General features: G+C 35.6%; 1 long non-coding RNA gene across 2 annotated transcripts; it reads right to left on the reverse strand.

Moving 5' to 3' along the window:
• Positions 1–13,385: 13,385 nt before the first annotated feature.
• LOC122530780 lies at positions 13,386–25,735 on the reverse strand. 2 transcript variants are annotated; one of them, XR_006307097.1, is made up of 3 exons: positions 25,179–25,735; positions 22,968–23,424; positions 13,386–14,231 (listed from the first exon to the last, which is right to left on the reverse strand). It is a non-coding gene; the product is annotated as an uncharacterized LOC122530780 (long non-coding RNA). The 2 variants fall into 2 exon arrangements; XR_006307096.1 differs by lacking the exon at positions 25,179–25,735 and having other exon boundaries at positions 22,968–23,698.
• Between the last annotated feature and the right edge of the window lie 78 nt (positions 25,736–25,813).

Here is a 25,813-nt window from a genome sequence, read left to right on the forward strand (position 1 = left end):
TAATTTCTGTCGATTAAATTGTAACCACTCGGCGAAGCTCCTGACCAAAGTTTCATTAATCAACGACGAGTTGATATTATTGTTGTTGAAATCTTGAGGATCTCAATCCCAACGTCGAACGTACGACCAAAGAGGGAGAGGAAAGAACAAACGTCGAAAAGAAAGAGCAAAATCCTTTCACTTCTTAGACCCGAAACACTCAAAGAATGTTCGTCTCTGAGAAAGTCAAGTTTGAAAATTTCGAAATTAAATAGAAAACAAATCGAAAACGCGAAGAACGCAATCATTTCGTATTCGAGGAAAAGATGCTTCGGAAAGATAGAATTTGAAAATTTATCAAGCTTACTTTGTAGTTGCAGGCCAATTCTTAATTAAATCTATCGAAGCTCTATTTACTTGAGAATGAAGCCTTGAAAGTGAAAAAAATTTGATTCGAAAAATAGAAAGTTTCCGATTTATTATCCTCGCCCCGACGGATGGAAGATATTAAACGAGCGCCCCAAGTTTAATTTAATTCGAAAGTTTCGCACAATCGGCCGGAAATGCTCGGTTACTTATTAGATTTTAATTGAAAGGAACTGGAAGCAAGTTCTTCTTAGTTCGTGCTCACTGCCGATCTAAAATACGCTTTATCCTTTGATTCAAGTATCGCGAACCGTTTCTCTTAAAATTGCGAATTTTTCTTTCGTCGCGAATTTTCATCGTAGCTGGCTTTATGTAAAAATAGTTAGTAAACTTCGTGTATCCGTGGTGAAACATTGGAACGTGGATTTTTGTGCAATTTTATATTAATTCCACTGGATTATCGAGGACCGTAACGATTCACGTGCTCTAAATCATTTAATTGTAAAATTTTCCATTTTAACACGAAACAAAGTCTTAAATGTCAAGTCGAAACGATTCGAAAGTCGGAATTTTCCAGTAGAAAACAGCCGACCGTTCAATCTGTAATTAGCATTTAGCGGTAACTAAAGTCTACTGTGCTCATGAAATAATTCATACTAGGCACTAAACGCTGGAGAATATGAAATTTAAAGTTAATTTCGCTAACAGCCGTGACGGTGCGTTTAGTCGGCGTGAAAATTTATTCAATCTCAACAGAAATTATATGAGATTTATGAAAATTCGATGCAATTAAACATGAAAAAAAAAGAAAAAAAAAAGGAATAAAAGGAACAGAATGTCCAGAAACTTAAAAAGCAGAGTGTAATAAGTGTTTATTTGTTACAGATTCAGTTAACAACTCGAGGGAAACAACGTTAAAGAAAAGGAGGAATAATGGCAGGATGATGTGATTCAAAAGTCGAATGATTTACTCGAAAGAGAGTAAATAAAAACTGTGATCAATAAAAGAGCAATGTAATTCAAAAATTTAACACTCGAACATCATTCCTGCTTCTATAATTCTACTCTTCTGTATTTTTGTATTTCGCGTGCTCTCGGCGAGTATCATCTCTGTCAATTACTTCAAAAACTAGCTGGTACCTAGCGTTTGATAAGAAAAATCCAAGACACGCTATATGAGGATTAATTTCAAAGAAGAAAGAAAGAACCAAGAAGGAACGTTGTGATAAATAGATCGTGCTCGATAAATCACGACGTTCGTGAAACTGAAGAGAAAAGCATGAAGCAAAGAGCAAAACGTGAAGAACGTTACTTGTACAATTTGCTTAAAAGTGAATTGACACGCGATCAAATTACGCAGAGAGAAAGGGCGAGATTACGAGATTTTATACTTGGAGATGTTATCGTTATTATAGTCAGGGTTCACAGAGAGGACACGTTACGTATGGGCGTAACGTTGAAATTCTGTAATTTAATACGAAACGCCCGGATATATTCGGCTCTCTCCAAAGTTTCCAAAGCGAATCTCCCGACTTTGAAGCATTCTGTACACCTACGTATATAGAAAAACGTAGGCAGTACCTAACGTAAGTACTTATACGAACCGGACAACCTTGCCCGCGAAGTATCATTTCCACGAATACCACCGTATCCTTATGCTCGCAGGCTACGCAGGCTTGGCGAACAAAATAAAGGACGTGAAGAAGAGGTATACCACGTTTGCGTGATATTTTGCGCCAACGTGTGCGCTACCAACCTAGCGATAAGTAATCAGGCGCTCTTCGCTTCGTTTTTTTTTTTTTTTTTTTTAAGATCGTTATCCAATAATAAACAACGAATAAGAAACTTTATCACTTGCGCAGAAAATGATAAAATTGATGATAAAATTTGGGAATTTATCGTAGAATATTGGAACACAACAGACGAATTATACTTGTAAAACATGTATTATATTTTCATTTATTTGCAATGCGAATAATCACGCTTTTATTATTATTAAAAGACGATAACGATAACTCTTCTAATGTATGAGAGATCATGAAGCGAGGAAATTGATCTTTTTGCTACGTAAGAACGTACGCATCGAGCAATAACCTACAACTGTGATATCTGTGAAACGATAAATCAAATCATATGATTACACGCATGTTCAGCAGATGTTCCGTTCAGAATCAATTTCCTCAAAGGCGAAGCATCATTTCCCAGCGTCTCGAGTTTATTATTTTGCACTTTTCGTTTCTGGCATATTTGTACAACAACAAAGCTTGTAATCCTTTTCGTTGTTAAAGTAAAATTATTAGAATCACAGTTCATCAGCAAATTATTAAAAGTGTTGTTAGAATTTGAACTTTTCATTTCACGGACGTACAAATATTTTAATGTTGTGCAAGATTGAATTTATTATACATTCATACATCGATATTTATTATCAATAAAATTAGATACAGCCCTATATATAATAAATATTACCGTTCCTTTGAATAAATTATTAGAAGGTTCATTACTTTGAATAAATTATTAGAAGGCTCATTACTTTGAATAAATTATTAAAAGGTTCACACTAGAGGCTCGTTTATGAAATTTCATTGGGTAATTAAGAAAGAACCTTGCCTATATACGCGATTGGAGAGTCAAACACACTGGCCATGTACAGTTCGAGCGATAATTTGTATACGCAACGAATGACAGCCTGAATATATAACGAGCGAATTAATAATCATGAATACGGTTTAATTATATTTCAAAAAGTGAGTCACTCGATATACAACGACGAATATAGTAAGAGGCCGACCTACGCATCGAGAGTACCAGTCTCGCTATATTAAAACTATCGTTATCTGAATGCCGAGAGCATGTTAACAACTAATAATTTCGCTCTCGATTAGAAGCTTGTCAATTTTATCTGAAACGTGAAACAATTGGCCGACACTGATTATCGCGTATCTCAGTTTCTCATTATCTTTCCATTTTTACCGAATCCGGCGATAGGCTTTTCAGCTCAATAATTATTCTTTAACTTCGAGCAAACTATAAAAGAAATGAAAGTTTAGATCAGTAATTTTTCGTGTTTATGCGATTCATTTTCCCCAAATGATCGATCATCGACATTGGAAGATTATTTCTTTCAGATAGAGACACGCAACTCTATTTATTTTCATTTGGAAATGAGAAAGTCAATTCTCTAGATCTGCATCTACAAATCTACGAATTGTAGAATGTTTAAAAAGTTTCTACGAGGAATTACAAATTGATTGTTTCGACCATTCTAGTAAGTCTGGCGTTAATTTTTTTGTTTTTTAAGGCTCACAGTATTGAAACTCTATATATTTTATTTCCATGATAACAAATTTTCGTAGTTAGACAAAAGTTTATAGGGCCACTTAATATAAAATTCAATCGACCAGTATCTTATCTAATTCCGTATAGTATTCACGACAATTGAACGAAAAGTGAAAATTTCTCGGGAAGAATCATTTCACTTTCAATTTTGGCCAGTTCTCTACCGTTCGTTCTATTAAGAAATCAATCCGAGAGAGATCGAAGAAGTCGTAAAATTAAAAAAAAAAAAAGAAACGTCATGTTGAAAAAAATTAATAATAATTTTAAATAATTTTTAATAATAATTAATAATTTTATATTATTTTTATATTATTATTAATATATATATTATTATTATATTATTATTATTAATATATTTTTATATTTGTATTATTTTATATTATTATTAATTTTTAATAATAATTAATAATAATTATAAATAATTGGAGAAAGTTGGGAAAAATCGCTGAAGCGGGAATTTACCAAAGAACTGTTGCCTCGTTGTTACCGATGCTAAAAACTATCGTTCGTGAAACGTTTCAGTTTTCCATGAATTTCTCAAAATTGCCAAACTCTCTGACTTTCGTCCCAAACGTGTTTCCACCAGATTATTGTCAAAAGTGTCCGCCGAAAAATCGTGGGCGTTCAGCTCTGTATGGACGCGCGATGGCATGAAAATTCCATTTTTCAAACGACAGTCCCTGGACAGCGTGCAAAGTGGTCGTAGGCTTTTAGAGTGCGGTTTTGCGGACGGTCGACGTTGTCTGCGCTGGCTACGTTCGACGATTACGAGCCGATGCCTCGCAAATTCGATCCGGGCTTGTGTCATCGCGGATGTGCGGCGAACGCCATGATATCCTGCAGGAAGCTATGGGATGCAAGACCGCAGAGTTCGCGATTTCTCTAGGAAGCAATTTAGAATGCTCTTGCAGTTATAATGCGATAATATTACACATTACTGAAACAACGATACGTGCTTGTTAATTTACAGAGATAATCCCTTGTTGGATAATTTCGTATTAAGCAGAGATTTGAGATATTTTTGCTTTAACCTCTTGCGCCGGAATGGCACGCACGTCGAGAATTTTTTCGTCCCAGAATTGTAATATTTTCTCAGTTCTCGAGTATATTCATAAAACAGAAAATAGGCAAAACGAATAATAAATTTGTTAGTTCTCAATAATTTCTATCCAGCGATATCGTATCGACGAGTTCCAGAAAAAGTAAGCGACGAGTTATTGTATGCTAGGTTCTGGTCGCTCGTTATGGTCCGCAATCAGTTGCCGGCGCAAGTGGTTAACGGTTGTCTTGCAAACGGAAAGGAAGAAAGAAATAAAACTGTTAAGGAAATGAAAATTGACTGAGAGCAATCATCAGAATGGGCAAGGTGATCAATTTGCGATTTGTCGTAGAAAATCTTTGGAGTTTCTTTTATTATAAGATAAATAGAACTGCGAGCATTATCGAAAGATTGACCATTTGGAGGAAATTAATCATACCGAGTCCCAGAAGGTCCCGAAAATGACCAATTCGTAAATTTCTCGTAGCACTTTTAGAGATTTCAGTGACACTTTGCCTTTGTCTCTCTCCTTTGTATTATAAACTTTCCCCCGTGCCAATTTTTCCGACGCAAATGGTACACAAACGTCACGCCGACAGCTGTATTTACTAAAACCTCGTTTGAAATTCAATCTCGAATTTGCCTTCGTTTGAACACACAGACGTAGAAGTCGGCCACTTTCCAATTATAATTTGATTCCGCTAATTACACGAAGATTCTTTTCTGAGACTGGACTAACGTGAAGTATGATATAAAGAGGCGCGGAGAGCGGTGCTGGAAAATGGCGCGTCACGAAACTCGGTGCTCTCGTTCTCTCGCCGGTTGGAAAAGTTTCACCGAGTGAAACCTTCTGACGCCTCTTTGCCTTCCTGTTCGAGCATCGACGACCTCGTTAGATCAATTTGCCAACGTTTTGCACCCACAAGCCGGCCTTTATTACATCGCGGATAAATTGACGGTGTGGGTCGCGATGAATAAACAGGAAATTAGAAACGTATTCTCGCGGCTTCCATTAACTTCCATTGGAAAATTACGCCGCCGAATTAGCCCAATAGAATGGGGATAATAATTGATTTCGTACAGTGTGCGCACCGCGTTGCAGATAATTTCGTGAAGTGAATTCAGAGCGTTCGGTTTTCGCGTAAATGTCAATGCGAAAGTCATGCGGACGTGATTCCGGGGCCAAAGTGTTCGCTTATCCAAGGTATCATATCCTATATCATAAATGGTCTGGGTGTGTATTATCATAAGGTATATCATAAAAATGAGAAAACTGTTGGAAAATCATAAGGTATTACATAAAGGTGTGTATTATCATAAGGTATATCATAAAAATGAGAAAACTGTTGGAAAATCAGCGACTGAACGAGGAAAGCAATAAAGTTCTTTCGTTAGAACGAAATGTTGACCAAAGATCACTTCCTACTAAAATAAATCTGTAACTTTTTGTTACCTATTTTTTTTTTAATTTTTTTCTTTCTTATATTTTGATGTTTTAAAAGAAAAGAATAGATGGGACGAAACTTTTGGCCCACCCTATAGAACGAATGAGAGAGGAACAATCAAAGAAACGACAAAGGGCAAGATAATTTCTTCTGTTAGATGATGTAAATTGTTCCACTGAATTCACGAATGAAATTTAAAAAATCCTTGAGCGTGAATGACGAGTTTCATAGTATTAATAAATATTAATCTCGAAAACCTATCAATCGTTCACAAAGACATGTCGTTACGTTTTTTTATTGTACAATGGAATTTCGACATGACACGTTTATTTGAATTTGACAAGCGAAAGTTCATTTTTATTCTCGGTTGGCGAAACTTTCAAATTGCAAAGATATTGGCGGAGAAAGAATTGACAACGGTTAAAAGTTAATTGCTCGCGGGCGATGAGAGAATGTCACGCGCAATTTTTAACTCTATGAATGTCAAAAAACTTCGTCGCTTTCTTTCCTCTGTTCAAAAATTGCTTTGATGAAATTTAAATTTCATTTAAAAGAAACAGAATCGACCCGGACGACCCGCTGTATTTTTACAACGACTGAGTTTCGCGAGACTTAATTTTTGTTCCCGACGAGCGAAACGATCGGAAAGAAGGAACTCGAGGAAATTGAAAATTTTAGAAACTTTCGCGAACTGAACAGAATTTATTTCTCGCCTGCGACGAAGCAACGATTATCTAATTATGTGAAATTTCTGATAACATCAGTTTCATCCTCTCGTTCAAAAATTGTTGGAGTTCGTTTACTTGACCGATGAAATTTATATTTCACATGAAAGAATCACTTTGAAACGCAAATCCATTTTTCCCCCCAGTGTAATCCGAGTTTCGCGCAACAAAGAATAATTTTTGTGACACGACCACATTTCCCTGCAGCCCCTGAAGCTCGTGTTACGAGAGCTACCTGTATTTATCCTCTTGTTCACACATTCAGTGCCACGTGTATGAAATTTCGTACACGATGAAACTCATTTTCCGAGCCAAGCGACATTCACGTCGTTGAATATATTGTAAATATATTGCAAGAAAAAAAATTGTTGGCTGAGCTAGAAAATACACAATTACAAGCTGACAAAAGCTAAGAGATGTATAATTTTTAGATATTCTCGAAATTCTGTGTCATTTTTCAGTTTTGCAACTTCGTGTCGCAAACATTTATAACATGCATATAATATGTAAAAATAATAAAAATACTCCACAGTGATTGTACAGTAAATTTCGATTGTTCTCCAACAAGCAAATAACAAAAGACATCATCGTTCTTTTCAGAATTATAATTAGTGTCCATAAAATGATTAAAAATCTTTGTGTTTCTTCAAGTATCTAAAATAAGAGTAGCAATTGCTCAAAATGACCAATTCATAATCTTTTAGAATAGTTTTAACTCGTAAATGTTGCGTTTTTGAAAAGTTCCTTATCGCATTGTAAACTGTTCAATCGTGGATAGTTCTGGTATTAATGTATCGTCACTACCAATTACGGTAGAGAATATAACAATTCAACTAATTTCTTCCTTTTTATCCACCACCGTATTCTCACGAAAAAACGAAATTCTCCTTACAAATTCAAACTCTTAAAAAATGTACTCTGATAGAAGAAGAAGAAAAAAAAAATAAATCGACATAACAACGCAATCACGTACGAGAACAGCGTGCGATAAATTTCCAAGCTTGAAGGTTTACCTGCTCGCGGCGAATCCCTTTCTGACGGAACGAGGTCTCGGCTCGTTCTAATTTCGTCTTAAATTTTATCTACGTTAAGTACGGCTGGAGAGAGCCGGTCGTTATATCGCTCGAAGAGGAAAAGAATATCAGTCTTGTTCTCGAGCCGTGTTCATTAGTATTCCGGACGATACATTTCTAGTGGCCGGCCGCAAGACCAGTGAAATGGGCTTCCCCAATCATAATTTCATTCCGGATGCAAATACCTGGTTCTGTTCTTAAAAGCCTCGCGACGACCAAAAGGAAAGAAAAAAAAGAAGGAAAAAGTACGCGCTATCTACGCCCACTACTGTGCCGATTTAAAGTGTATCGAAAAACACACAGGCCCTTCCCCTGTTCGTTTAATTGCCCTCGGTTTAGGTAAATCACGTTCAGCGCGAACGAAATAATTGGAAAATGCGAGGCACGGTCAATTTTACACTACCAACGGAAAAATCGAACGAAACACCGCCCGCTTTTAAGGAGTCAGGGCAGTTTGAAATTTTCAATTTCGATTTTTCTTCTTTTTTTTCTGGCTTCAAATAATAGTTTAAAGTTGTTAGAAATAAGATACAAAAGATTCTAGCCTTTAAAACGATTTATTTTTGAGGTATAATGATAAATTCGCGGATACAGAATAATTGAATTTGTATCAATGTTTGCAACTTTAAGCAGTATTATTAAGTGTAAATCGTGTGATTCAAATATTATTTTCGGTGAATCGAATATTAGGGGACTTGGATTCAATTTAGTTTAGTGAATTGTAAGAACTGTGAGCCGCGATATATAAGTAAAAAAAGTAAGTAAAGGATACGTATGAAAAATGACGTTCCGAAACTTTAAACGCGTTTTTCTCGAAACCAGGCTTTTGGAAACGGTGTGCAAGATATCTCGAAATCTAACCAATCGATTACTGTGAAACTTGGTGGGTATCTTTAGTGTAACATTTACTAGGGATTGACGATCGAATATTTTTCAATTTTTAACAATTTCGAAAAATATAAACAAAAAACGTAAAAATTTTTGGCATAAATTCGATACATCAAAAACAAATAGCTGCCATTTTCATAATTTTCACAAAAACAAAAATGTTGAATCGTCAATCCCTAGAGAATATCGTTTACTTTTGAACTTTTTTTGCCTCTTTGTCGCAGCTAATCCTGTTTGGCTGGAATCATGCACACCGATAGGCAATGTAAAAAAAAGTTATGTAAAAAGATGCCGTTAAAAAGCCAAATAAGAGCCGTCTTTTTTTCTTTTTTAATGTTGCTTTTTATAGTTCATAATGTGTTAAATATAAATCACAAAAGCTCATGTCAATCAAATATGTACTTTTGTTTTACTAGCCCTCCAAAGTATTCGTAATTCTTAGGCCCGTGAAACTGTCCTGCCCACTTTAACCAGTTGCGCTGGCAACTGATTGCGGACCATAACGAGTGATCAAACCGTATACAACAATTCGTCGCTTTCTTTTCGAACCTGTCGGTATGACAGACACTGGATGGAAATTATTGAGAAGTAAGAAATTTATTATTTATTTTACCTACTCTGGGTTATACTTAAATATACTTATATATAATAATATTTTTATATAATAAATATATATATATATATAATATTATATTTACTTTTATTATTATTAATTATATAAAATATTATATTTAAAATATAAAATATTATATAAATATTATATTTATTATTATTAATTTATTATATAAAAATATATATAATAATATTATTTTATTTTTACTATTATTAATTATATAAAATGTAATTATAAAATATAATAAAATATAAAATATTATATTTAAAATAATATTAAAATATAAAATATTGTATAAATATTATATTCATTATTATTAATTTATTATATAAAAATATATATAATAATATTTTTAGGTAATAAATATATGTGTAAAAATATACTTAAATTAAATACACTTAAATATAAAACTGAGGAAATATTGCAATTTTGGGACAAAAAATTCTCGACGTGCGTGGCACGTCATTCCAACGCAAGAGGTTAAACAATTTTATCTCTCGGCACGCGAAAAAGAATCGAAAAGACCAGCTGTCTTGTCGACTTTACTTACTTACGAATGCAACTTTGGCAATGCAAATCGGCAAAAGCAAACGTAACATGGAAACGTCAATATTGAAGTGAGGATTCTATCGCTCACTTTCGTTTTGGAAACGACGTGTACCTTTCGTCTGATATTCCTCATTTGATATTCTTGATTCTTCAATAGTGAAACGTTGTTTCTCGCACGAGTAGGCAAACGTTCTCGAACTTAGACATAAGTTGGTGATTTTATTAAATAGTAAGAAAAATTCTCTCTCACTGACATTGATTTATAGAGGCTGTTAACGACGGAGCCATTGAACAGTTTTTAAGGCCCGATTGAAATTCGTTAGGTTTCCATACCATCGTTTGAGTTTTCGTGACGAAATAGAGGAATTTTTTATTTAAAAAAAAGAGGCGCGAAATATTTAGATTTAAAACAATTTTCAAGAAATTTCAGATTCAGAACATTTTCGATCGTAAGCCCCAAGATAATACGTGATATTTGGGAAATTTTATGAAATTACGGAACCGCAGACAGTCTCTTCCGTCGGATAAATTTTCGCCGTGGAAATCTCGACGAACGTTTCGTAATTTCGGGATTAATTAAATCACTCGATATTTCGCGAAATCGCACAGGGATTGCGAATTCAATCCAGGCCAAATATCGGTCTTCTTTATTAACATAAAGTAATCAGCTACACGAACGCAGACGAACGCGTTATTGCGCATGCCGAGCGACCTAAAACGAAGAATCTACGCTTCGAGCCCGTCATTTCGCGACCGGACTATGAATGAGCCTGTTCACGCGCTCACGACGCTGCGCGAAGGTGAAGGCATTGCCATCGTAAATGCAGATGCTATTTTGCTGCAAACAAAACGCGGCGAAGAGCCTAGCGAAGCGACAACGCTCGACTTGAAGAAAGTTAAAAATTGAGGCCTCGTACGTGCACAAATGAAATTTGTATTGAAAGTACAACGTACTGTGCATTAAACACTCGTCTATCTTGGAACCAAGTCACATTTTTTTGACTGACGAGTGACAATTAAACGTATGGTCAAAATCTGCCGAAGATTGAGCACTTAACGAAATATAATTCTCGACTGAAGAAGATTAATAATTGATATTTCATACGTGTATGAATAAAATTTGTATAGAAAACGTACCCTGTATCTATTCTAGAAGCAAGTTGTATGTTTCGACTGAGGTCGAAAATTAAAATTGAAATTGGATAAATGTGTAGTTGAAACCTTCTAAAAATTAAGAACTTAGGAATAAACAATGTTTGACTGAAGAAAGTTAAAAATTGATATTTCAATTTTTTGTATGAATAAAATTTGTATTCCGTAATCTGTTTTAAAACTTCAAATCACATTTTCTAACTAAGAAGTTAAAACTAAATGAATACATAACTAAAATCTTTCAGAGAGTCTGAATTTCTATTTAAATCTCGTATTATCGTCACTTTTCTTCCAACAAACGAAATACGTTTCGTTTCGACGGAAATAAAAAAAAGAATACGAATATCTGAAGAAATCCCAAATAGGTCTAGTTTCATTAAACCACTTCTTTGATAACAGAAATACCAGAAGCGCCTCATTAATTCACCGAGCAATTGTACAGAGTAAAATCGAGACTCACTGTCGTTTAAATAACCACAAGCGGCATTCTACGCAGTGGAATCTCGCTTCTGCATTTGCATACACGCCAACAGAAATCACCAGACGATAATTATTACGCAACCTGTCGATTAGCAGCGCGCGTCAAGAACACAACTATTACTTCAAGCATAATTAATTCAAACTACCTCTGTCACTCTCGTAACGTATATATTTTTTAAATTTATTTTTGTATACCAAAGCGTTTCATTATTCTTGAGTGATAAATGATAAACGAAACGAAGCGATGTTGATCCGTGTTAAGATCGAAGCTCGTGTTTTGAATAACAAGTAAACTGAAGTAGTATAATTTTATTCGAGTTTGTCCTGTTGGAGCATTACGTTGCCAAGATCGATTCATCATATTTTGAATGATAAGTAGGATGGAGTGAAATAATGCTAGTTCATATCTCGTTAATATCGTAAATATAAATTATTATACAATAACATTATATAAACATAAATTACTATATAATAATATTATATTTATACAATATTATTACATAAATATAAATTATTATGTAAATTAATATTTAACTGGAAACGGATAATTATTATATAAATGTAAATTATTATATAATATTACTATACATAAATATACATTTATATATATAAAACATTACTATATATATTACTTGTATAAATAAATATTATTATATAAATATAAATTATTATACAATAATATTACGTAAACATAAATTACTATATAATAATACTATATTTATACAATATTATTACATAAATATAAATTATTATATATATTACTTGTATAAATAAACATTATTATATAAATATAAATTATTGTACAATAATATCACACAAATTATTATATAATAACATTATATTATATACAATATTATTACATAAATATAAATTATTATATAAATTACTATTGATTTCTATTTAAATGGAAGCGGTTAATTATTATCATTCAAAATCGCAATGATTCATATGTATTAAAGACCGGCCAAATTAGAGAGTCAATTTAAATTACTCTCGCACCTTTTTCAAAAATCTTATTCCCCTCTCTCCCCCCAACTATGTCCACACAATCGAAAAATAATTCGGATCCTCGATCGGACGGAATATGCGAAACGAAACAAAGAAAATAAACCGATTGGTTCTATTCTATCGATATCGATGCTCACGTACGCACGTACGGTACATACATACGTTCACCCGGCAGCGGGAGCATGAAATCACGCTGACGTCACGAGAGTAGCAACACTCACCCAGTGTCCCCGATGTAATCCAGCATGCGTATCTTCAGCATCTCCGCGGGATGGTCGAACGGCGAACGACGAGCGGCATACGAGGAGGATTCCCAAGGTGAGCCGAGCCGAATTGCGATTCGAAGTTGCGGCGAGCTTGTGGGAATCGCGCGCTGAAGACCGTGGAACGTTGGAAAACGGCCGGAAGGTGACCGATATCGACCGAGGAGTCTAACGCGAGGAATCAAACGGTACCACGTCCCCGAAGCCTCGAATCGAACACGCGTATACGTGACCCGCGATACGTTCGGCACGCGTGCAGCAAGGACGTCTCAGCCAGGTCCGAATCGCGCACCGCACTGAATCAAATCGATTCGAAAAGAAAACTTCCTCTGTGGAAGTTATCACGGACGACGTGGATCTCCCTCTCTTTCTCTCTTGTCTCTTTCGAATCTCTGTCGAAGAGCACGCCAGTTATTTATCGCGATGGTTCGTTCGTGCGTGGATTTTATCTTATTGGACTTGATGGTTTATCGAGCCACATCGAGTCGTTTCGCAAACAAACGAGTGTTTTTTCTTTTTTTTTTTATTTATTTAAGATGTATCGCTCGATGATGTCGATAATTCATTTCAAAATTGTCGATTGTTTCGTACATTTGTCAAGTCCACGTTCGACGACTGATCTTGTGTCGCAAACTTGAATGAAGAAGGTGCAAACAGTTCGAAAGAAGCGTCTTAATTATCAAGTTCACTTGTAAAATAGGCAGTAGAATATTCACTCGAGCCACTTGACGATCTCTTGCTTCGCGGTTTGTTAAATCACTCGCGATTCGTTCGACAATGAATTTCCAATTGTCATCGCAAACAAACGAGTGTTTATTTTTATTTAAGATGTGTCGTTCGATGAAGTCGATAATTCATTTCAAAACTGTCGATCCTGTACATTTATCAAGTCCACGTTCGACGACTGACCCTGTGTCGCAATCTTGAATTGCAGAAGGTGCAAACAATTCGAAAGGAACGTCTTAATTATCAAGACGCTGTTCACTTGTAAAATAGGCAGTAGAATATTCACTCGAACCACTTGCTTCGCGGTTTATTAAATCAATCACGATGAATTTCCAATTGTCGTCGCAAACAAACGAGTGTTTTTTTTTTTTTTTTTATTTAAGATGTGTCGTTCGATGAAGTCGATAATTCATTTCAAAACTGTCCATTTATCAAGTCCACGTTCAATATTCGATCTTGTGTCGTAATCCTGACTGCAGAGGAGCGTCTTAATTATCAAGACGTGTCGTTTGATCAAGGTTCACTTAAAAATTGGCAGTGTGTAGTAACTTGTGCACGATCTCTCGTTTCGTGGTTCGTTAAGTCGCTGAAAATCGTAAATCGTTCGACTGATGTCAAATCGTGATCCCAAGCGTGGAAAGGCAGGAAACAAACGCGAAAAGAAACACGCACCGGCGGTGTTTAATTAATCCGACGTGTGTCGTACGATCGAGTCCATTCAAAGATCGATTTACGACAATATACGATTTTCATCCTCTCCGTCGAGCTTCCGTCGAGCTGGTGCGCGATGCTTAACGTTCGAATCCCCTCGAGTGTTTAATCGGAGGCCTGTGTCGGACGGCAGAAAAAAGCGAACTGAGTCAGACCGTTTCCGCTAGCCATTCGCGGCAACCAGCCGCGCGATGTATAGTGACGGGGGACTATGAAACACTTTGGATCGTTTCGAACCTGTGCGATAAGTAAAAAGAAAAAGAAAGAAAAAAAAAAATTCGAATCTCGAACGTAATACGAAATGTGAAGCTCTCTGAAAGTTTGGAAGTTCGAGCATCCGGTAACTATGAAATTTCCATACTTTCCGCAACACCGATGACGAAACAGGAAACTGTGAGATATACTAAATACTCGTCGCGCAACTTTCAGCACTTTTCGAGAACGACATTTCAACGACGTATCAGGACATTTCGAAAGTTCAAAGTTTTTAGCTTTCAGTTAACGCTAGAACAATTGAAATGTAAAATTGGCATCAGTGAAGAAAAGTACATTTTACGAAAAATTGTTACACCTGTTGTTTTACATTTGTAAAACTTTCTAGCAAAAATTGATGATCGTTTTGACCATTTTGATAATACTATAGTGTTAATCTCGATATTAATTGATCTCGATGTATCGCTGGCGATAGATTAATAATGGAAGATTAATAATGGAATTTCACTAAGCATATAGATAATTATTTAAACATTCTAATGATGATTGATCTTTCAAAAATAATATAAATTAAAAATAACAATCTATTTATTGAAATCATCGATCCTAAAGATGTTAAGAAATTTCAATGATAAAACTCTGGATAATCAGAATATCACCGAGATATTCCTAAAATGTTGAAGATCAACACCAATAAATATTTCAAAAAATTGAAATTTTCATTATTTCTGATCTATCAAGAATCGTGAAATTGAAGAACATCAACCATGTTCGAACGACGCGTCGTGAAACTTTGACAAGGTCAGCCAGCATCTTTCACAGAAACGGCCAAGCCGAGATTCATTTCTTAAGAGTCTCTCCCTCGTTCGACGATCGCTCTGATTCTACCGCGCTTGAATATTCGAGAGAGACCTTGTAATTCACCTCAAAGGGTAGATAAAGGCGCATTATCGGCGAGGCAAGGTCGCCGAGCGAGAAACAAGGCGAAAGAAAAAGTCCAAACACGGCGGGATTTCTATTGCGACATTTACATTTAACGAATGATCCACTTAGAGGAGTCGATCGTGGAACGGCGCCGGTGATTTATGCGGGAAACGCGTTCCGAGAACCACGACCTCGAGACATTTCAATTACGTTATCGCGGTGACCAACGACGAATGCCGGACACCTGACTCGACCGATGAAACTCTCGCGCATCCGACGATTTTCTTCTCGCCCTCTTGGTCACTCGACGTTTCCCGATTAACGAACGGATCCGTGTCGAACGATCCGAATCGAGCAACGAAAGAGAATACGAGCTTCAGCACTCGAACCTCATCTTTCAGTCTTAACCGCTTGCGCTGGCAACTGGACTGCGGACCATAACGAGTGACCAAACCAAGTGTACGACAACTCGTCGCTTTCTTTCTTGAACTCGTCAATATGGATAGAAATTATTGAGAAGTGATAAATTTATTATTTGTTTTGCCCGGGTTATACTTAACTATACTTATATATAATAATACTTTTATATAATAAATATATATATATATAAATATATAATATTATATTTATTTTTATTATTATTAATTATATAAAATATTATATAAAAATATATATAATAATATTATTTTATTTTCACTATTATTAATTATATAAAATGTAATTATAAAATATAATAAAATATAAAATATTATATTTAAAATAATATTAAAATATAAAATATTATATAAATATTATATTTGTTATTATTAATTTATTATATAAAAATATATATAATAATATTTTTATATAATAAATATATGTATAAAAAAATACTTAAATTAAATACACTTAAATATAAAAACCGAGGAAATATTGCAATTTTGGGAGAAAAAATTCTCGGTGTGAAAAATTCATGTCATTCCAGCGCAAGAGGTTAACACTTTACACTCGACTGTCCTTTCTGAAAAGACATCGCACTTCTAAATCTGGCCAACGGCTCTTCAGAACTTGTTCTTTTTATAATTTTCTGATAGTTATAACGAACATGGTTACATTTGGCGTTGTATAATAGTACAATATCTAAACAGACGTCCAAACAGAAGAACAAAACAAACAAACATTCAGGAGAAGAAATTTCTCAAGATCTAAATGAGTCAACTTGACATTATGATAATTCACATAATTTGGAATAATTCACAGGCTCCTTATAACAGTTTAGAAAATGGTGGAGTATATTATTTTTCCAAAGACTGAAACTATGTACTACCACTTGTTCCAGCAAACCCACAATGCACGTTGACGATTGCCTTAAATTTAAATTTGACGATTTCAGTAATTATTCCCATTGCTATATCATTTTATTTGAAGTGATGAAACGAGCAAAATATCGAAATAAAAAATGGCTGACGTCCTCGCGAGACATTGACGACCCACGATATCCTGATTGCATCACGAACCGCCGAATCGAAAGTGACTCGTTCGCGCGACGAGTTATTAAAAGCGAACGTCGAACGTGCGATGGTTATTTTATTGCTCCTTTTTTTCGTTTCAAACGACGATAATTTATTCCACCGTGATTTATTAATTTATCTATTATGCACGATGCAGTCGACGCGCATCCACGTCATTTCGTCGATAAAAACATCCGTTGAGTTTTTGATGCGCGTGACAACCACGGGCTTTTAGCTTCAGATCATTCTTCCTTCTTTTTTCTTTTTTTTTTTTTTATATCGTTTGTACGTAACTGTTGATGCAACATTGTCCTTGTCAGCAAAAATTGTAAAAAAGAGTATCAAACGATACTGAGTCATGCTGCGTCTCTGTGAGTAAAGTTAAAAAACATGGCTTTTTCTTTTTCTTTCTTATTTTTTTTTTTTTTTGCAAGCGCCATCGGTTTCAGTTTCAACAAATCGTTCTGTCGAGTTATACTACAAGCGAAAGATAGAAGGCAAGGCCACTCGATGCTGGATACTTCCCGAGATATTTCTGTTTCATCTTTCTTTACCATCGTTACAAGGAAATAAAGTATTGTTCGAGCCACGGGCGACACCACGGTCATACTTGTTCCATTAATAATCACTGTGACCTACGGTGTTGTATCTGAAGAGCAGAGAAATGTCAATTCACGAAATGTTAATTAAACGAATTTTTTTATATTGATCCAGGAATATTTCCTTTTCTCCGCCAATTTCTTATTTGATTCGTTGATTTTCGTGACGCTTAGAGTGAAAATAGTTAATTTGTCAACGTCTTCTTGACGAATTAACGCCTTGAATTTATTCATTTTAAGCGATTCTGTCACCAATCATAGTTACCAGTCACTAATTAGTCAGAATTATTAGGTCACTAACTAGTCCGAATTATCAGTTTCATTTCAAGCGATGCAATAGAATTTACGCAAAGAATATCGTACGCGGAAAAAGTATGTAATCACATTCGAACGAGATATACGAGGAAAGAAACGTTGCAGCACGTCGAGACGTTACAACTTGTTGAACAATACAGGAATTTTCTTCTTCGCCGCTGTTCTCTAACTTCTGACCTAGTTGCTGGAATCATCCAGTATACAGAAACGAATGTTTTATGCATTTTCACCGAAGGAGGCGTTACACATTTGAATGCATCTGCTCGTAAAATATCTATCTACTTTGCCCGGCCGTGGTGGCTTTTCGTTTGTGTTCGAAAGGAATTTAAAGGAAGAAACGAAGCTAATTAACAAGTTCTCGTAACACGCTCTGTCGATGGGGAAAAAAAAAGAAAAGAACTTGGAAAGTGAAAGTACACTTCGTTCGATTTGAAAAAAGAAAATATGCAACGACACATAACAGCATATAACAGTGGAAAATGTAATTAAGGAATGTTAATTGAAACGCGTCTCGAAATGAAATAAATATATTTAAATAATGATCGATGTTTCAGTTCAAGTTGCGAGACGTATTGTAAAATAATGCGAAATAATATTCTCTTCAGAAATAATATTCTCTGTATAAAAATAATATTCTCTAAAAATAATATTCAAACTTCACAAATAATAATATAATAATATTCTCTATATAAAATAATATTTTCTAAAATAAATATAATAATAATATTTTCTAAACAATATTTTCTAAAAATAATATTCAAACTTCATAAATAATAATATAATAATATTCTCTTCAAAAATAATATTCTCTAAAAATAATATTCAAACTTCACAAATAATAATATAATAATATTCTCTTCAAAAATAATATTCTCTATATAAAAATAATATTCTCTAAAAATAATATTCAAACTTCACAAATCAATTTTTCAAATCTCTGGACAAAATAATTCATAGGGCCGTGATCTGACATGCAACGTTCGAAACACAGACGCTGGACGATGCGACACGTTTCACTTTTCAAAGTTTCACGTGGAACTTGAACACTTCCTCGATCATACGTTAGAAAGTAAATGCAGCAAGAGTAATTAAATTTTGTTACGTAACGATGGAACCCATTCGAGGCCGGACTGGACTATCACAGCGCTTGACAGACTGTAGACTTTTATGCAAATTTTCATTACACCGAGTAGCTAGAAAAATTATTACGCGCGCTAAATATTTTCTAAATTGTTACACGCTCTAAATAAAATTGTTACGCTTTTGCTGAATATTCTGTAGAGCATAATTCGTTGGATAATTCATAACGTGCATCTTGTACAATCTTGCAATGCAGAGAAGTATCGGTAGTTAATTAAAAAATTCTTTCCCTAACGAAGTCTAGTAATAACCAAAATAATTTATGTCAACAAGAACGTAATTCTCGCGCAAGATGAACGCAACGATAACAATCTCGAATCGTGTTAAAACTCCGTCGTGTTTGCGCTCGCATCGAGGATGAAATTCTAGCGTGAAAATTGATCGCGCGACGTTTCGCGTTAATTATCTTTATCAACAACGCGTTTTGTTGCGCAAACACGGTGTCCAGCTGTACGTTTAATACTTGCAGCGCCCGACAAAGCACACACCGGCTGCGCCAGTTTAAATTTAATCAACGGTTCGCTCGGTCCCCTTTAAAACGGGATTATAGTACTTCGCAACTTGTTCGCAATCTTCCTTTCGAGGTGACACGATTTCGATAGTGGTCTGTCCGGCTTCTCATCGTATCTCGTCGCCGCCACGCTGAAAAATCTCCAATTTTTCCAAATTTCGCCGCGCGTTTTCAGCGAACGATCCTCGAAAATTTCAAAGCGTCAAACGTACGTATAAAGCGACGAATTATAACTTGGAAAAGTTTCGATATCCGCTCGACTGTTCCTTGTCTCTCAACGTTTAGATGATAAACGCTCGACACGGAAGGAGGAATTCTGGCCTTCTTCAAGGGACCTAATGCATATCAATGTATTGGCCTCATTTTTTTCTCCATTCCGCGGTGATCCAACCCTAAAGCCTCGAGTTCGAAACTCGCCTAACCGTTGAATACACTCTCCTCTCGGGTTCGTTCGAAGCTACCCGTTCAAAAGAATTGCCGCTCCGTTCGAATTAAGCCGGAAGAACACGATTTAATCGCGCGGACGATAGAAATAAGAGTTGAAACAATAATTAATTAAATTCTTCTCCGTTCGAGGCAAAAACTTCTCCGTTCTATGCGTATATATATTACAAAATTCACTGCAGATGTTTCGACGACGCAATTTATTACATTTTATTTTATTTTACGACGCGACGATTTATTATATTTTATAATATATATATTATAAAATTCACCGCAGATATTTCGACGACGCAAGAAACCACACTATACACTTTTGCTGATGACACGGCCACACACGGAGGAAACAGATCATTCAATGCTACAACAGCACTCGTTACAAATTGAAGAATGGCTAAATAAAAGTGAATGCAGATAAATGCAAGAACATTACGTTCACGTTAAAGAAAGGAATTATCCCGCCTATCATGTTAAACAACGTAACCGTTCCCCAAACTAAGATAGTAAAGCACTTGGGTAATCACCTAGATTCAAAACTCACGCGGAAGCACCATATACGAGCACCAAACTCGATCAAATTCGCATAAAAAGAAGAGAGATGTATTGACTTATCAGTAAAAGCTCGAAGCTTTTAATGCAGATAACAAATTATTAATCTATAAAGCCATTTGGACATACGGCATCGAATTGAGGTATGGCAGTCACATAGCTAAATTAGAAACGTTACAATCCATTATTCTCAGAACCATCGTCAATGCATCATGGTATATAGATAACGATGAATTACGCAAATATCTGAGAATTAAGTCAGTATCAGACGAAGTCTATGTTGGCAGATGCAAAACACGATTAGAAAATCACCGTAATAACCTAGCCAGGAACTCGTACGCAACAAATTTTCCTAAACGATTACACAGGAAACATCCAAAGGGCCAGCTACCTGAACAACATATGTTGTAATTACTATACAGATGCTTACTAGCGAGGAAGCATCTACGTGATGTTGACTCAAACCGCTACATCAATTTCCCTACTGGACAAATTGTACCATGGAGATGAACAAGAAAATATATATACACATGTATGTGAATGAAGAAAAAGAAGCACGCAGTGGCAATTTTCTCTAGATTCTCTAGAGGTTTACAACTTGGCTAAAAAAAAAAAAAAAAAAAAAAAAAAAAAAAAAAAGAAAATATATATATATGTAAAAGAAAGAAAAGAAACACGCAGTGGCAATTTTCTCTAGATGCCATTCAAGTTTCCAACTTCGCTAAAAAAAAAAGAAGAAAAAAAAAAAAAAGAAAAGAAAGCGAACGGCAACAGTGAGCGATAGATCCAATTAGACCCGCGACAGCGAACTTCGCTATCTGCTAACCACCGTGCACGCTCGTTTAATTGAAAACGCCGTAGTGCGTCGATCACTTCAACCAGTGAGGTCTACATATTTCTTTCTTCCTTTCTTTCTTCCTCTTTTTCTTTCTCTCTCTCTCTCTCTCTCTCTCTCTTGTCCAATAGTCTAGCATTATGGATTTCGCGGCAGCAACTCATCAACATCGTCCCGCTGTGACAAGGAGCTTCCTGTTCGTGGCCGTTAGACGTGTCAATCCGCTCCGAGTCCCGGGAGAACACGTTCGAGTCGCGGCGTCGTCGCCACGGAATCGCGAGTATAACAGTTTTTGTGGATTTCGCCGAGGCGAAAGAAGAGCGTCTTGTTTCGAGGTGCTCGTTACCTGCAGGCACGATCCAGGGGGTAGGTGTACCGTTTCGAGCTTGGTTACGTTGCTCGTTACCCGTTTCGTCGAATCACGTCTCCGCGATTACACGGTGCCGAGATACATCGAGATCCCGTTATCGTTCGCGATCGATTAACTCCCCTGATGGTGGCCTCTTTGTCGACAGCGCGGTCGACCATGCGGAATCCCGGACACACGGAAGGAACTTTCTTATTCGCGCTGTTTCCTTTTTCTATCCAGCTGGATCCAAGGATCTAGGGATCCGGTACGGCGATCGCTAAAGACGAGGTCAAGTATGTACTTAACGAATTCGGGTCAAGTTCTAGACATCTGTGCTTCGAATGCTATATGTGTATATATATATAGTATATAGTATATTTTTCTGTAGTATTTATATTTATAGTAAATATATATATAGTATATTTTATATATATTTTTTATTTATATTATTATTTTTTTTATATATATATAGTATATTTTTCTATACAGTATACTATGTATAGTATATTTTTCTATACAGTATACTATGTATAGTATATTTTTCTATACAGTATACTATGTATAGTATATTTTTCTATACAGTATACTATGTATAGTATATTTTTCTATACAGTATACTATGTATAGTATATTTTTCTATACAGTATACTATGTATAGTATATTTTTCTATACAGTATACTATATATAGTATATTTTTCTATACAGTATACTATATACAGTACATTTTTCTATACAGTATAGTATATTTTCCTATACAGTATACTATATATAGTATATTTTCCTATACAGTATACTATGTATAGTATATTTTCCTATACTATATATAGTATATTTTTCTATACAGTATACTATGTATAGTATATTTTTCTATACAGTATACTATATATAGTATAGTTTCCTATACAGTATACTATATATAGTATATTTTTCTTTACAGTATATTCTTCTATATAGTATACACTTCTATATAGTATATTTTTCTATATCTATATCATCTATAACTTTGAATAAATACGAAGCATAGAAAAGAGCAAACAATAAATAGAAAAATAGTACTCAGGTCTGTTTGGAAGTATTATTTTACTCGTGAGACATTCGAAACTATTTCACTTGGAAGTACCGTTTTAAATACGGTAAAGAGTTCAAATCCAATCAAAAGTTCGAATCTACTTGCTCGAAAAAGTTCGAAAATACTTGATCCTATCTCTAGCGATCGCTGGAGGAATAGAATTCAGAATAATCACCGAGGAACACGAAATGACACTCGCTTCACTATCTACCCTCTTCTTTAACTGTAGTTTGCGTACTTCACTTCCGTTTCTTCTTCTTCTTCTTCTTCTCCTTCTTATTTTCCTTCCTCGTTTAATCGGACGCGCCCTCAACGGCCACGTCTTTGCTCGAATCGCGCCGGAAGTTCATGAAAAACGCGCGGCTTGTTCGCGAACGTAGCAGCGATACAAAGGCGCGATACGACGTCCGCGTATGAAAGACTTTCTCACATTTTCAACGTCAGCGCGCTATCAAACTCGATGACACATTTTTCCGCTTTTATCTGCCATCGCGTGAAACACCCAATCGGGCACAGCCCCCTCCCTCCTCTTATTTATCCTGCTTCTTCTTCTTCTTTCGTCAAGTGTGCAAACGTCCGCCGTTCGAGGAAACGAATTTCTGCTCGACGTATCGATAAACTCGCCGATAATTCTTGAGAAACGGTGAAAAAAAGAAAAAAGAACGAAACCGTCGTCGATGAAACGGAGTAGGAAGAAATTAACACTGGAACTACTTTAAAATTTTCTAATCTCAGAGACGTTAAACCAAAAAAAAAAAAAGAAAAAAAGAACAGAAGATTTCTATAATACAGTAGGGCACACGAGCTTTTGTTTGCTTGTTGTATTTTGTGAAGAATCATACGAGTTTCTAAAATTCCACATTGCTTTATATCTATATAAAATCTAAATATCTGAATATCTGAATATCTAAATATCTAAATATCTAAATATCTAAATATCTGAATATCTGAATATCTAAATATCTAAATATCTGAATATCTGAATATCTGAATATCTAAATATCTATATATCTATATATCTAAATATCTAAATACCTAAATACCTAAATACCTAAATACCTAAATACCTAAATATCTAAATATCTAAGTACCCAAATATCCAAATATCTAAATATCTAAATATCTAAATACCTAAATACCTAAATATCTAAATATCTAAGTACCCAAATATCCAAATATCTAAATATCCAAATATCTAAATATCGAAATATCTAAATATATAAATATTTAAATATCTAATTATCTAAATATCTAAATACTTAAATACCTAAATATCTAAATATCTAAAAATTATCAGCTGGCCATATTGACCATCTTGGTGGTATTCTAGTGTCAATCTACGAAGCACTTCGGGAAACACACGGGCGATTCCAGGCACGCGTTACTTTTACACGTTGCAAATTAGCGCGCGGACAGCGCAAGAGTGATTACCGTTAGCGATGCGGTAATTACTCGCGAGGCAAGTGACTCGTTATGGTCGCGTGAAATGCGATTTTTCCAGTTCGCGGCGACCGGAGCTGGATCTGTTCGCCTATCTGCGCCTATCCGTTTCTGAACGTTGCAACTTAGAACGTCGCATCGGCCGACGCGACGCTAATTAGTTGCCGTTCGAACAATTGCCAGCAACAGGCGGATCACATTGTTCGTCAACTGGCGAACGACTCCGTGGCAATAACCTGAACACTTCGTCACGTTCGTTCGTTTGCATAGACTGATTTTCTAAGTTGGAAGCCGAGTTCGCGCACGCGAGCAATCTTCACGCCGATATCTCCTCGGTTAAGAGAAGAACTTTCCTTCGAATTTTTCAGCTATTCGCGGAAATTTTACGTAGATTGATATAATGAGATTTCCCACGATTACGAAAAATAAATGGAGTTGTGAGCCTCTTGAGGTTAAATTAATTATACCGATGCTAGAATCATCAGAGTGGTCAAAATAATTATACTAGTTACTATACGTAGACTTGCAACGATACACTTTTTCAGAGATTTGATCTCTCTGAAGTTTCTCTTACGGGAAATAAATAGAATTCTGTGCCTCTCTGAATTAATTATATAATTATGTGCTAGAATTACCAGAGTGGTCAAAATAATTATACTAATTATTACATGTAGATTTACAACCGATGCACTTTTAGAGATTCGATTTTTTAAGATTATTGATGTTAGAATTATCAGTGAATGGTCGAAATAATTATTATATATAGATCTGCAGCATTTACAATTTACAAAGGTATCGTTACTACATAGAGATTTTAGAGAATATTAATTTTCTAAAGTTTCTCTTACAAAGAGTAAATGGAATTACGAATCCCTCGAAGTGAATCAATCAATTAATACTGATACTAGAACTACCAGAATGGTCAAAAAACGGAACCAATCCTTACATTTTTCACCGAAATTTCACGCGGATATTCGTCCAGTTTTTCGTAAAAGAAAATAAATAAAACTCTTCCTACATCCCTTTCAATTTGGTAGTTCTAGCGTTAACACCGACGTCAAAGGCGTCCACGATCTCCTTTGCGAATAAATCCAATTGTGTTTCGTCTGTTTCACGTCCACGATACTCACTGTGTCTGTGTCTGTGTGTGTGTGTGTGTGTGTGTGTGTGTGTGTGTGTGTGTGTGTGTGTGTGTGTGTGTGTGTGTCTGTGCTTAAACGATCGCGATACGACCGGACAGTTCCGCGCTCGTTTACCGCTCGTTACTCAACAACCCGGCGAAACTTGGTCGAGCCAAGGATGAAATATCGATCGGTGGTTTCCGGCGACGCGTCGCGCGAGCGATCGAGCAGCCACGCGGTAACCTTTCTGTTCTGCCGTGAACAACCGGAAGGAAGATCGCGAGCGGGTGGAGCGATCGTTCTCGATCGATCGCTGGATCAAGGATAGACAGGCTGGCACACTCGGTTGGCACGCGATACTCGACCTGACAACGGATCGAAGTGCCGGAGGACTGTTTTAGTGGCTGCTCAAACGTATCGCCAGTGGCAGTCGCTCCCTTCTCTCGATCTACGGCATCGT

This window comes from Frieseomelitta varia, unplaced genomic scaffold, assembly GCF_011392965.1.
Source record: "Frieseomelitta varia isolate USP_RPSP 00005682 unplaced genomic scaffold, Fvar_1.2 scaffold_135, whole genome shotgun sequence".
Classification (NCBI taxonomy): Eukaryota; Metazoa; Arthropoda; class Insecta; order Hymenoptera; family Apidae; genus Frieseomelitta; species Frieseomelitta varia.